This window comes from Arctopsyche grandis, chromosome 6 (genome assembly GCF_051622035.1).
Source record: "Arctopsyche grandis isolate Sample6627 chromosome 6, ASM5162203v2, whole genome shotgun sequence".
Taxonomy (NCBI): Eukaryota; Metazoa; Arthropoda; class Insecta; order Trichoptera; family Hydropsychidae; genus Arctopsyche; species Arctopsyche grandis.
Window position 1 is genome coordinate 21,690,779 of NC_135360.1, and position 13,809 is coordinate 21,704,587.

General features: G+C 34.4%; 1 protein-coding gene across 1 annotated transcript in view; it reads left to right on the forward strand.

Moving 5' to 3' along the window:
- Nucleotides 1-13,809, forward strand: part of LOC143913341 (diacylglycerol lipase-alpha-like) — an 84,426-nt gene that overhangs the window by 22,997 nt on the left and 47,620 nt on the right. The gene's annotated exons all lie outside the window — the stretch shown is intronic.

Below are 13,809 nucleotides of genomic sequence, written 5' to 3' on the forward strand. Positions count from 1 at the left end.
TGAGGCGATGCTTAGCAACAAGTGCTCAAAAGCGATGTTGGTGTTATGATAATAAATTTCAACCCATCTCTACTCCCCTAGCTTACAGTCGACCAATTTATCTCCGCAAATATCATAACTTATTCATTGTGTCTAATTGTGATGGGGTCGGTTGACTAGTATACAAAGGCAAACCCATCCAGACGACTCAGCCTCAAGAGTCTGTGTGCGTGCGAAAATATGTTTTTGCGTTATTTTTCGGTTTTCTTCTTTCTAATGACTGTCGATAGCGATTATGCATAAAGGTGTCGTGGCAAATCGAGTGGCAACACTCGAAAACGGCGATGCGTGATAAACGACGTCCTTATGCTTCAGTTAACTGCTTATTCGTCGCGCTTCATCTAATAAGAGGGTTGTTGTGCGGTGGGAGAAGTGGGTGGGGGATTTTGGATGATGTTCACGGCATTATTTTCTCCCCCAAGTTTTGACAAAAACACAAAACGCAGAGATCAAATCCAACCCTTGCATCACGGACCGTCATCGTTCAACTGTTAAAGATAAAAAGAAAGGGTTTCCCACGTACGACATACATACATACGGTCCTCCCCGTGTTGTGCATTTGAACGGTTCATTTAAAACGTCAAACGATTTTATGGACAAAAAGGGGACGTTAATGTAGAGCAATTTTTATAAAATTTCACAGAAATATGTGAAAATTAGGTTTTTCCCATTTCCTTCCGCACTCGTTTGAAATGATATAATATATTTTTTTTATTATTAGAATAATGAAATGTTTTACATATTGGCTTTGAACTTGGATTGCTTCCAAATAAGTTGGCGCTGAGGAAATTCATCATTTTAATTGTTTCCTTTTTGTTATAGTATTTTCAATGGAACCATTCGTCAGATTTATTATACTTGTGGGACATTAAATTCAGTCGTTGTTCAAACTTTCCACAGTATCAGTGATCATTTTAGATCAAGGTCGTCCTTTCAAGCTTTCAGTGGCTCTTTACTAATCTAAAATTTGTACTTTTTATAGTTTATAACTTGCACATTGAACGTCAAAATGTCACATTAAGTCCAATGCACTCAATGAAGTGTAGAATGCTGTATACTGGACATAGCGAGGAGAACTAGAAAAAGGAATATGTAGGTGAGAAGTATGACATGGGTAGTTGATGCAGTGGAGAGAGTGAAGAGATTGAAATGGCAATGGGACGGTCCCATATGTGCATAGTTAAAAGAGTGGATGAAAGGCGGACAAAAGAGGTGCTGGAATGGTACCCGAGAGAATTTAAAAGGGTGAAAGCAAGGCCGCAAGGAAGATAGGTGGATGATATTCGGGAAATATGGGGATGGATGTGAGTCGCGCAAAACGAATGGAAACGTGCTGACGAGTGCTTCGTCCAGCAGTGGATGGTGAATGGCTGTAAATGATGATGATCCCCGTAAAATGTAATACAAAATATGCTTCGATTTCAATTATTTATTTATAATTGGGAAACGTGGCAAAGCTGATGGACCCAATTTTATATTTTCCCAAGAATATAATATAATTTATAGGTTATAAATTTTGAAATCATATTAAAATGGTAATGACATACTGGGTAGGATAATTTTTGCCAATTTGATGAACCATTTCAACAATGAAATAAAATAAATTGGCAAAATCTCATAGGAAAGATTGACATGGAGCCACAAGTCTGACCAACAACACTACAAGTCATACTCGGAATAAATTATTTTCAATCGAGGTCAATCCACAGGATCCAACCCTTATTAAACATCCTCTTTGACGAACGCGGTCAACTTTAAACAAGTTCATGTTATGCCCACTGTGGGTTTTCGTGAATTTTCTCATAGCATATGAAGAAATATGATGTTTGCAAAATCCCCAGATGAGAGTTATTGAAAAAATAATCGTAGTCGTAGATGAAAAGTGCTCCAGCTTTCCGGGACTGTCAACTTACATATATGGAAATGTATGATCTGAAATTTAATACATTTCAATGAAATCTTTTAGCTTGACTTTAGTGGGTGTACATATATTTGCATTTATAGTAATTCGTTTCAATTTGTATGACAGTTTTATGTATTGTATGTACGTATGTATGTATGTATATAAGAAAATACGATTCGCATATGTTGTAAACGGGATTGTACTTTATTAAGAAACATAATGCGTACTCACCAAGATTACTTCTGGGTTGTGACGCAAAATACAGACACGACTGGAACGCCTTTTCAAAACTTAATTATTTTATTATCTTCAGTATCTCGCGATGAATGAAATAAAACAATCAACACGAATGTATCTCACTGTGCCAGCTCTGCTTTTTCTCAATCTCACTGTCATCACAGTTTTGTTTGTATATACATACATATATGTACGTGTAATGTTATATATGTAATTTAGTTCCGAGGATTTTTTTTCACAAACGCCATTTCGTAACTTCCTACTTTTTAATGGACCGTGCTGCTGCTGCTACTAGTGCCTGAACGCTCTCCAGCTTTTTACGCAGGGGTGCGTAAGTTTCGACCCCCTTGTGACCCTCACCGAGAATCCTTTTTACCCTCGCATCCACTCTCGAGGGTGGTAGCCTTCCAATGTCGCTTAAAGGAGTTTCGAATCGAATTTTTCCTCTATTTTTAATAAACAAAGATAAAGTTTCCTCTCGAAATCGTAGTACTAGTATTCGATTTCCTCGTTCAAATATTCATCGACGCTCGCGTTGATTCGAATACGTGCTTGAATGTGTAAAATATATATAGAGCGTTCACGGATGCATACAGAGATCCAAGGCGTTCACTGAAACACACACGTGCACACGGAGACAACTCAATTTATCATTAGTGAGATCGAGAGTTCAAATCCTGGCCGGAATCAAATATTTATTCCATTTTCCTTAACAAATTTAACGTCACTAGCAAGATCTGGATGTTTATTACATATTTTAATTATTACATATTGAAATCATTCAATTGTTTGTTTATTTTACTCTAACAACGCAGGTGGCGCCGCGAAAATATTTGAAATTATTGCATTGCAATGTCACTCATTTCCGTTTTTCCCGTTCCCGTGCCCGTTTTTGGATGATTTTTCTACCGAAACCATCGCAGATATACACACAATAACTCCAGAGGGTTTCATCGCAATCGGTTGAATGGTATAGGAACGCATACGTGACAGACAGACAAAAAGACAAACATAAAAACATTGATTTTTATTATATATGTACATATGTAGATAAATTTATATATAAACAAGTTTAATACTACAGGTTTCGTTCAAGGACAACCTGTAATGGCACCACGGTAAAAATTAAAAAAAAATATATTTAATTAACAAATATATATTCATAAGTAAAAACACATAAAATCTCCCAAATATATACCGAGTTAAGAAACTGGTTAGGTTTGTGAGGTAATTTTCAAAATTTATTTAGTTGTTTGACACTTGTTTGCAGCAAAGCCAGACAAGTATAAATAATAATATATGTATACATTTTTGTAAAATATAAATAAAATATGTAATACGATGAAAATATAACAAAATAAAAACAAGAACAAAAATAAAAATTGGAAAGAAGAATTATAAAACTCATTAAATTTAGAGGGATTTGTCAAGATTATTTATGAAAAGGTTATCGGAAGTTACCATACTAATTGATTTGGTAAAATATTCCACATGCAAATTTATGAACATATTTGAAAATATGCAATCACTGATTATCTCGTTGGATTTAACTTCGGAGTCTGACGGAAGATTAGTGCAAGACAAGGAAAGAAGTGCTTTTAACAAACATTAAAAGATTTTTTTATAGGATGAGGCGCCTTTTCCATAGTTCGTGCAATTTTTCAGCACTGCAAATTTTCGTGACGTCATATCATAGAAATACACTATTTCGTCCGTAAAAATTGCTTTTCTAAATGTTCCCCTAGGATTTATTTTGGGTCGTTCGCCTTATGTATGTGTGTGTGTGTGCATAACAATTCGTTTTAATTGAAATCGGTCATTACGATCGTTTACTTCGACGGTCACGAAAGGGTCAAACGTTTCCACGTGTGTGCTAAAAACACAGGGCGAGTCGTAAGTCACGCGAAGGGTGCGGCCAAGGAAGTATACGGTTTAGTCGTCATTGACACACAGTAGTCGTACTTCTTACTCATGTAATATGTATGTATATTTACGTCGTAATGTTTGTTCTTGAAAATGTGGAACGTCATTGTTTGATGGTTTCGGTACATTTGGTATGGTCTTGAAAAAGAAAAGGCCGTTCAGAATTTGACAAGAATATATGACGGAAAAAAATCGGGAGTAACACTGCGTGAAGTGATGAAAAATGCGGGATCACATCAAGCATTGCTGCTACACATTTGATGAAAACAAATGTTCCGCCATTATTAAATGCTCTGAAAAAAAAACACGAAGGAAAAAATATGATATTCTCGCTCTCGGCGCTATCGCTTCGCGGATCTTAACTCGAAAGTAATTATCAGCACGTCGGAATGATTTTTTTTTTGTTTTCACAAGTATTATTGGAGCGCATAAATCAACCCCAATTTTAGGGGGTTGGAAAGGCGAATGTTTAAATTTCCCGAGACAGTGACTCTCACGCTATGGTTTACGATCCGTTCCCGTTTGTGACGATGTTTTCCGCCGCAGGCGAACTAACTTTTCCATTCAAATGTTAATGAATAGAAAAGGATTTGCATATTCAGAAAGCTCCGGACGAAGCGAGAAACGGAAAAAAGGGCAAGGGCTCTGATAATTAACTTTCTACTCGACACGCGTATGAGAATTACACAGAGAATTGTAGATGATCCTCGGAATAATTGTAAAACCGCAATGGAAATTATATTCGTTGAAACTGTCTCATATGATTATCATGTAGATGCTTATGCGGTTGCGGATTGGAATTTTGAAAGAAAAATAAAAAGGCTGTTATGTTAGTGGAGTCCGACTTGGAGTCACAAATACAAGGTCTGGCCAGCAGAAACAAGTGGGATTTGAACCCGTGACCACTTTGTTCGAATCATTATATGCTAACCACTGGTCTATGATGTACATATGTACTTATATAATAAAAAAATACACACGCCCGATAGGAGGTCCATCACGTCTTGAAATGATCAAAACGTCTATGTAAAAAATGTGGCCTGAGTTACAGTGTATATACATACATACATACGTTCAGATAGAGGGTCAAATAAGATTATTATTTGACCCTCTTATGTATAATGTATATAAAAAGTATAAGTATAAGAAAGTCTACGTATGTAGACCTACGTAAAGTGTGTACGTATACATATGTATGTATAAAAACACTAGCATAACAATGTTAACATATTTAACACTGTGAGGTTAATGGATGAGCTAGTTTTTCATTTGAGAACCATTAGTTAATTCCAGTGTATAGGTACATATATGTATATACATACATACATATGTATACGTACACATAACATATTTATTTATTTTTATTTTTTATTTCATAAAACATTAGCATTCGCCTTTACATATCGCTCCAAAGCGACGAATGCACTTATTCAGATACAATACAATCAATATATAATACATACGCTTTTATACAATGTGAATTGATGCAAACATCCACAGTGACATTTATAGAGAAATTTTTGCAGCATTTTATAATGAAATTGGCGAACCTCAAGACGCTGAATGACTTTTTTTTATATAGATATATACCAGGAAGGCTTGACAGGAAGACCCCAATGTGCCTTCCTGGATAATTAATTACAAACAATGCAGCATTTTTATTACATAAAATCACTGTAAAGAACACATAAATTTCGCATACACACGTCATTTCGAAAAGCTTAAGAACACCAAATTAACAGTTAATTAATTAATCCACTGAGCCATCTATGGATTTTTAGACTTGTACATACATTTTTATAAATTATACATACATTAATACAGATTTGTGACAGCAGATAGGATGCTTTTTTGCCAATTTTAAGGGACCGTTTCAACAATGATCAGATTAATTGGCAAACTCTAATAAGAAACGATCGACTTGGACGCACAAATATAAGTCTAACCAGCAGCACATTAAAGATTAGCCAGGGATCGAAGTCAATAATCTCTTAGTGCTAAACATAAACGCAAGCACTGAGCTATACTGCTGGCTATGACTTGAGATAAGCAAGGAGATGCCAATTTTTACAGGAACCGTTTCAATGAAAATTAGAAAAATTGGCTTTCTATTAGAAACTTCTTATTAGAAAAACTCTGATAAGAAACGATCGACTTATAGTCACAAACCAAGGTCTAGCCAGCAGCGGTACTCTAGTGGGACTCGAACCCCTGACCACCCTGCTCGAAAGCATTATATGCCAATCACTAGTCCATACGGCTAGTACATACATATTATTTGTAATAAGGAAACTAAGGAACATTATTTATGAAATGAGTTTATCGGTATGTAGTTATTTGTAATGTGAATGCAAACTATGAGCTCATAAATCCTATAATTGGATTAGACCAATGCAGGTTGGAAAGTGATCGACCGATTAGTCTAGGACTCGAGTGCAAGTTATGCACATATGTATGTATGTATGTGTGTTTGTGTGTCGTCTTTCCTGTGACATTTGCAAAGTGTATACTACTTGGGCATGACAAGGATTCGGAGAATTTCGAAAACGAGGCGACAATTGACGTTGAGTGCTTATTCAGCGCATAACTTAAGCGAAAGTTTCGATGAAAAGCTCCGCTTGGTACGCCGATGGAAGCTTTTGTTCGAAACGCCATATTGGAAGTAACAGGCTGCGAAACAAAGAACCATCTCACGGCGTAACGACTAATTGTTATAAGCAGAATGTCGAAGTTCGTGCTTTATTTTTCGCATGCAATCAATACTCACTTCATTAACTTGTATGTACATATACAACAATGCTGTATATGTATATGTGTTTATTTATTATTTTTATAATAATAATATGACCAATGTGACCTGACAGGTTGCCCCAAAGTGTCACACCAGTTTTACACAAAAAGAAAATAACAAAGAAAAGAACAATAAAAATTACCAATCATTCATCTCATTCAAATAGACTTGTGTTGAATATCATGAAACTGACCGGCTCATCAACATGACAATTGAACAGGTCCAAATGTTCGTTTATCACATTAAGGAAACGGAAAGCCTTTACAAGAGACGAAGAGAAGATCGACAAGTTTGACCAGTAGCATTAAAGATTAGTAAGGGAATCGAACCCGGTAACCTCGAGCCATACTGCTGGCTATTACATACATATGTATCCAAATAAACGAATACCATTATTCCAACATTTTTTGTCAACTCTCGTTAACAATTTAAAGACTTTTAAAAATGGCATTTTTTAGTAAATTTCTATATATGTATGTGTATGGTCAAAAATCTAATTTAGAATTCTATAAGACGGTACACTAATTTTGGTAGTCCTTGATTGAAAACTGTATGTTTGCCTAACGGACAAATAAACTACCTTCATCTTTATGCCTATCGTATTTAGTACATGTATACATACATATATACGAGAGCAGAAGATATATTGATTTCGGAATTGAAAACGATAAGTATTACGTATTACGTATACCGAAACGAATAAGCTTTTATTAACTGTTTTGCTCGATCGTATAGAAATAAGTACGCGCGTGTGAGCGACTGCAAAGGCTTAATATCCAATATCGAAGCAAATGATCTTATTAGCTGGATTAATGTTGTTACGCTCTATATATGACTGCTTTGAACCACTCTCACGATTTTCTCAAGTGCGTTAAGAGCTTTTCTTTATTTTTCTTCGATATTTAAGGCGAAAATCCGATTTTGACAGGTTGGAGTGCGCTATTTACCCTCTGTCAACACGAGAGGAAAACGGTATGACGGTGGAGGGGGTAACTCACGCTACAAATGTTGGATTTAAAGTTTCACAACTCCTCCCCTCCCCTTCTTAAGGCTTCGTTTTGCCGAATTGAAAAATAAAGAAAATGCGAACGCGTTTTCCACGTATGTATGTACATATGTACATATGTACTCGTACGTATGTACTTACACATACGAAAGTTTCCTCGGCAGAAAATATTCAAAGAACTTTTTTCGAATTTAATCGAATAGTTTTGCTCTCGAGTGGATTTTCCTCTAAAATGTTTTCCTTTTTGGTACTTTGCTTTTGCACGTGTTTTTTATTATTTATTTCACTTTTTCCTTTTGTACTTTTTATTTCTTTTGCGTTCATAATTGTCGCGACGTTTTCCTTCGATGAAATATGAAGCTTTTCCGCGTTTCCCTTTCGTTCCCATCCTGTTTGCATTGTTTTGCTTACACAAGCGTTTCCTATTTTCCCCGCTGCCTCTCTCGTTGCTTGAATTGCTCTGAGCCTATACAGAGTGAGCCATAAATAGTGGAACGTGTTTTGTCAATAAATTTCGAGCTTTTCAATTAAACCCAAAGATTATAATTTGTTAAGTTATATAATGCTTTCAACTGAGTGGTTATGGGTTCATTTTTCAGTATTTCAGGCTTGTTGCTGTGACTCCAGGTCGATCGTTTCCTATCAGAGTTTGCCAATTTATCTGATATAGTTTAATCTGTTCCACCTAATTTCATTCCAAATATTTCCTATGTCTCGCCAAATTCGAGTTTGCTGATATTATAAATGCTACCCAGTCTGTAAAATTAATTTTTTTCTCGAAATATTAGTATTATGAATTTTGCCCGAGATAGAAAGCCCAAAGTAGCTTCACAGCATTTATTCAACGATTCAGGAGGTCCACACGTAACGATCGCTCACCCCAGAATACTCTGATCTACCTTGTGTACATATAAAATAGAAGTTGCCCACCACAGCTTCCCCGATCCATTTATGTATCTATTGTTTAGTCACGTAAAGGTCTACCGTGATGAGTCTATTGTTCTGTGATAACTCCAGCGTATCCTTTGTTCGCGCATTTAGTCCCGTTAGCGTAATCCGGGATCTCTATTGTTCACCTACGAATGCATTTAGACAGTGGATATCTCTCTCGTGTTCCCACGTTACAATATTATATCTTTAAACTAACATGCTAACCTCGTAAGTCAAAAATACGTTTTTTTTTTCAGAGAAGAATGAAAAAAGGTTGTATGTTATAACTAGAGGTAGGATAGTCACAGTGCTATCCATTGTTCGGCAAACCTTTAACAATGAATTTACAACCTTTGAACAATACACGGCCCCCTCAGGCTCCGGTGACTAGTTATAACCGTTATGACTTTGAATTAAAAAAAATAACCTGATAGATTTGGAAAAGTTTGGTACCGAAAATTGTACTACAATTATGTTTGATTAGATTTGCATAAAAAACAATCTGAAGGTAGCAAACTCTGAAGAGAAATGTTTATATAAGCTTTTCTATCGTATTTTCCGATACACTTAGTATATGAATAAGTGGCCTCAATTCGCGAACAGCGATTCTCGTCCGCGTAATAAAGCCTCTATATTATTCACGGACTTATTTGCGACTCCTCGAAATTCGCCGGAGTTTCAGGTGCGCAAAATATTTTCAACCTGTGAAACGGTATATACATATATACATAGGTAGAAAATATTTTTTCCACGTGTATGTGTTATATTTGGCGTATGTTACGTTGTTTTCGTTTGAATTCGGTCGGCGTGCGACTTCATCGTGTCGCGAATTAAAAAGACAAATCGATATGCGCAAAAAGCGCGTTGGCGATTGAAATTTTTCAATCTCGTCCGTGTAACGGAAATCAGACGTTTCCCCATTTGCGAAAATTCGGATTCGATCCAATCAAAACTTACGATGATCATTTATATTGCGTTCGTGAGGGTGTTATAAACGAGAATTTCGACTTTATCAGCTGCTATAAAACGGAATACTCACTTACATATTTTTTTTATTTTTTGTAAATTTCAATTAAGTTATTATTTTTTCTTCATTTACATACATAGTTATAATACAAAAAATACAAATATCAAATAAGATAAAAAATTTAAAACAAAATACTGAAAATTAATATAAAGAACTCAAAAAAGAGGAAAATAAAATAAAAAATAAACAAACGAGATCAATATCAAATATTTTTAATATAATTTATGAAATACCTACTAATTAAAAGTAACATAACAATTTAAAAAATATATAAAACGACAATTAAGTATTAGGATAATACTAATATGAAAAATTATACAAACAAATGTGAAAAAAATCGTATAAATTTTAATTTTCAGCATCTATCTGAAAATGTTAAAAAATACGTGTCTCTAGTACATACATATGTATGTATGTACATATGTAACTACAAATTGATATTCATTTGATTTCTTATTCTAACTGTTTTGATTTCTTATTCTAACTGTAACTCTTGTTTTTGGTACATAATCTGTAAGGCTAATTATTGTAATTACTTATAAAAATCATTTTATCTTGTATTAATAAACGTCAAATAATATAAAATAAGTGCAAGAAATGAAAAAAATAGAGGCTGAAGCAGAGCCGTAATTCCATGGCGGATGTCATTCTCACATTGACCGTTGAGCGCGGCGCATACTGAATTTCTCTTCTCTCTTGCATCTGTGAGGCACATATACAAGGTGCAAGGTACACTCATTTCTGTTAATATTGGTCCTTTTTTATTATTTCGTAATGACATAATACAAATCATAGAGGTTTTGATGAGGAGTACATAAAATATGAAGACCCTGTATTCAATATATTTGGAGAAATTAAATAAAATATAAGCCCTGGTCACTCGCTCTCCATCACAGTACGGCAAGTGCTTTGATGGGGAGATAAAACGATTGACAAAACCTCTAAAGGTGCAGAAACACAGGATCGTACGGCACGGCATATCTAGGTAGACTCTGCTGTGAATGGGCGTGTGTCATTGTTAATTCGTACGATCTTATTACTTCGACAAATTTCTCCTACATTTCACCGTTATCCATAGAATCACCGTAATGGATCACTGTCAAACCTATGTCAATAAATGGAAAATATATCATCGGGATGAGTTTTGACCTGTTATAGATTAGGCATGCCAGCGTTTATTTTACATGTGCAAAACTATTTTTAAAAAGCACGTACCGCATACCACTCTGTGTGTCAGCACCTTAAGGGGGTATTCTAGTCTAGAAATATGAAAAAATCGATTTTTTTTTGTTTCATATTTTCAAAGTTTAACCTTTAAGAATATGTCCTTAAGAGGATTTTTCAAAATTCAAATTATTTTCGGAGATATAGCTGTTTTAGTTACGTGGCATCCAAGCGGCGCGTAACGTTACCCGAAACTTTAAACGCGTTTTTCTCGGAACTACTTTTTCCAACGAGTTTGATATGATATCTTAAGTTCTAATGTACCAATTAACTTAAAATTTGGTGTGCTTCTTTTTTATATATCCCTCTATGATCCGTACCAGAATTATGTAAAAATTTTGTTGTTTAATATTTAAAAAAAATTCAAAACTTTGAAAAAAAAGGCCAAAAAATTACTTTTTTTTTTCAAACAGTTCGCGAAAATTTTATTTTTATTTTTTTCCGTGATACGGACCATAGCGACACTCTTACTAATTCAGAATCTTTTTTTCGGATGACTAGAAGGGTTGGAATCGGGTCAAGATGGAGGCACCCTTTTTTTTACCTCCCCCACTTTACCAGCCTGTAATTTTTTCAATTTTTAATGTTTTTTTTTTTCATTTTTGTTTTTTTTTTTTAAATATTAATAAACATATAATAAAAAAATGCATGCCAAAATTGTTTTTAGTTTTTCTTTTATTGAATTTTAAAAAACGCCCAAAATTTGTCTCTCTAGACTAGAATACCCCCTTAAAGGTTTGTCCAGACTAAACGAACATGACGAACATGCACACAGCGAAAAAGAAATTTAGTGTTTGTTGCGATCCTCACGTTTGCCTAGTCTCGAAGGACCTTTACAGAAGATGGCGTATCTAAATTTGGTCCAAATTTTCTCACCTATCACGTAATATTTAACGGCGACACGAGAACTAAAAATCGAACAATCAATTTAGATAAAAATCAACATATTTATGGATATATAATATGATAATATGTAGGAGTATATAATAACTAATATATAATATATAATATGATAATATGTAGGAGTATATAATAACTAAATTACTGTTTGTGTGTCCTCTGTGTGTAAATTGACTGTTTTTAAATCAGTAATTCCGAATTTGGTACTACATCTTATGGTGCCAACTAGGGTTTCTGATTTCCCGGATTTTTTCAATTCCCGGGACACGGGACAGAGCCTGGGATCGTTCCCGGGATTCCCGGGATCCCGGGACACATTAAAAAAAATATATTTTTTTTCAATTCTATATATTTTTTATTTATAAAAAAAATATTTATTTATTTATAAAATATAAAAAAGTAAACAATAAATAATATATCTATTAACTGAAAAAAATGTAATTATAAAAGTAAATTTATTTAAAGTAGCTTCTTAAGAACACTAAAATATTTAAATGAGAATCCGAAAGACTATTTCTAGATTTGGTAGAAAAATTTCAAGCAATGGAAAAATCTCTTTCAGTTTCGGTCGAAGTTGGTTTTATTGTTAAAATGTACGAAAACATTATTTTTAAATTATCGGTTTTTTCTCCTATCAGCATGGATATTTTAATTTCTTTTTTAAAGTCGATGCTATTTTTATTTACGTTATTTTGTATATTTGTCTTTGATAACTCCTTATTTAATTCTTCATTCATCGTCAAACACACAATTGTTTCATCTTTTGTGTTTCTTCCATTGTGGAATCGTCAATACAAGAAGGATATACTCGCTTCATAATATTTTCACCGTAGAATATACATTCGCTTTTATTACAACATTTAAAGAATTTAAGTTTGGTTCGGTATAAAATTATAATTATTTAAAATTTGTGTTAAAAAATCATTTTTAGGTTTCTTCTTTTTTTTATTTTAATTTTCAATTCTTGGAATAATCCATGGGAAAGGTCAAGTCCTTCGGTAATGAGATTTTCCAAAAATAGAATTACAAGAAACGATTTTGGCCAAACGCTCATAAAACTTCCACTTTCGGGGAATGCCCTGTACTTACTGCTAAACAACAAACCTTTGAGAATATTTTACGATTCGTTGTGTATTTGATTTATTATTTCCCTTCGTGCAGTCGTGAAAATGTTGTATATTTTCAAGATTTTTTAAAATCCTATTCTCGGGATTCGAGATAAGAATTCCCGGGACACGGGACAACAAATATTTCGTGAATTCCCGGGAATGTCTGTCCCGGGTCGACTTGGATCAGAAACCCTTGTGCCAACTGCAGTTTGGACTGTAGGGTTTTGGAGTGTATTCTATCATAAAAACATCAATTTTTTATTAAAACCCAGAAGTGCCCGGCTTCGTTGATCAACACCGATCAGAAGTTATGTAGTTCAACACGTACATACATTAAAATATGTACCTAGCATATAATCAGCTTAACACTTGTATAGTTTCAATACATCTACTTATGTATTATGTCTCAATCTCTCGTGTCGATATCCCACATGTTCTAGCATTGTTTAGATGTGTCGGTGATGATCTAGTTCTCTCGAAAGGTTCTCTCAAAATCATAAACAACGTCCCCTCTAGAAATGAATATCTCTCGATACGGTATAAATATAATATTTCGATTTAATCCGGGGTTCGACTTAAAACCACCCCGCCCGTATTACAATAACACTGTTGTGGCTTTTATGATGTAGAAATTCAATAATGTGCATATTCGTTCCAATAACGAACCGTATTATTGGACACAATCAATACTGAAATTAGTGCCATTAGCCGCACCTCGCA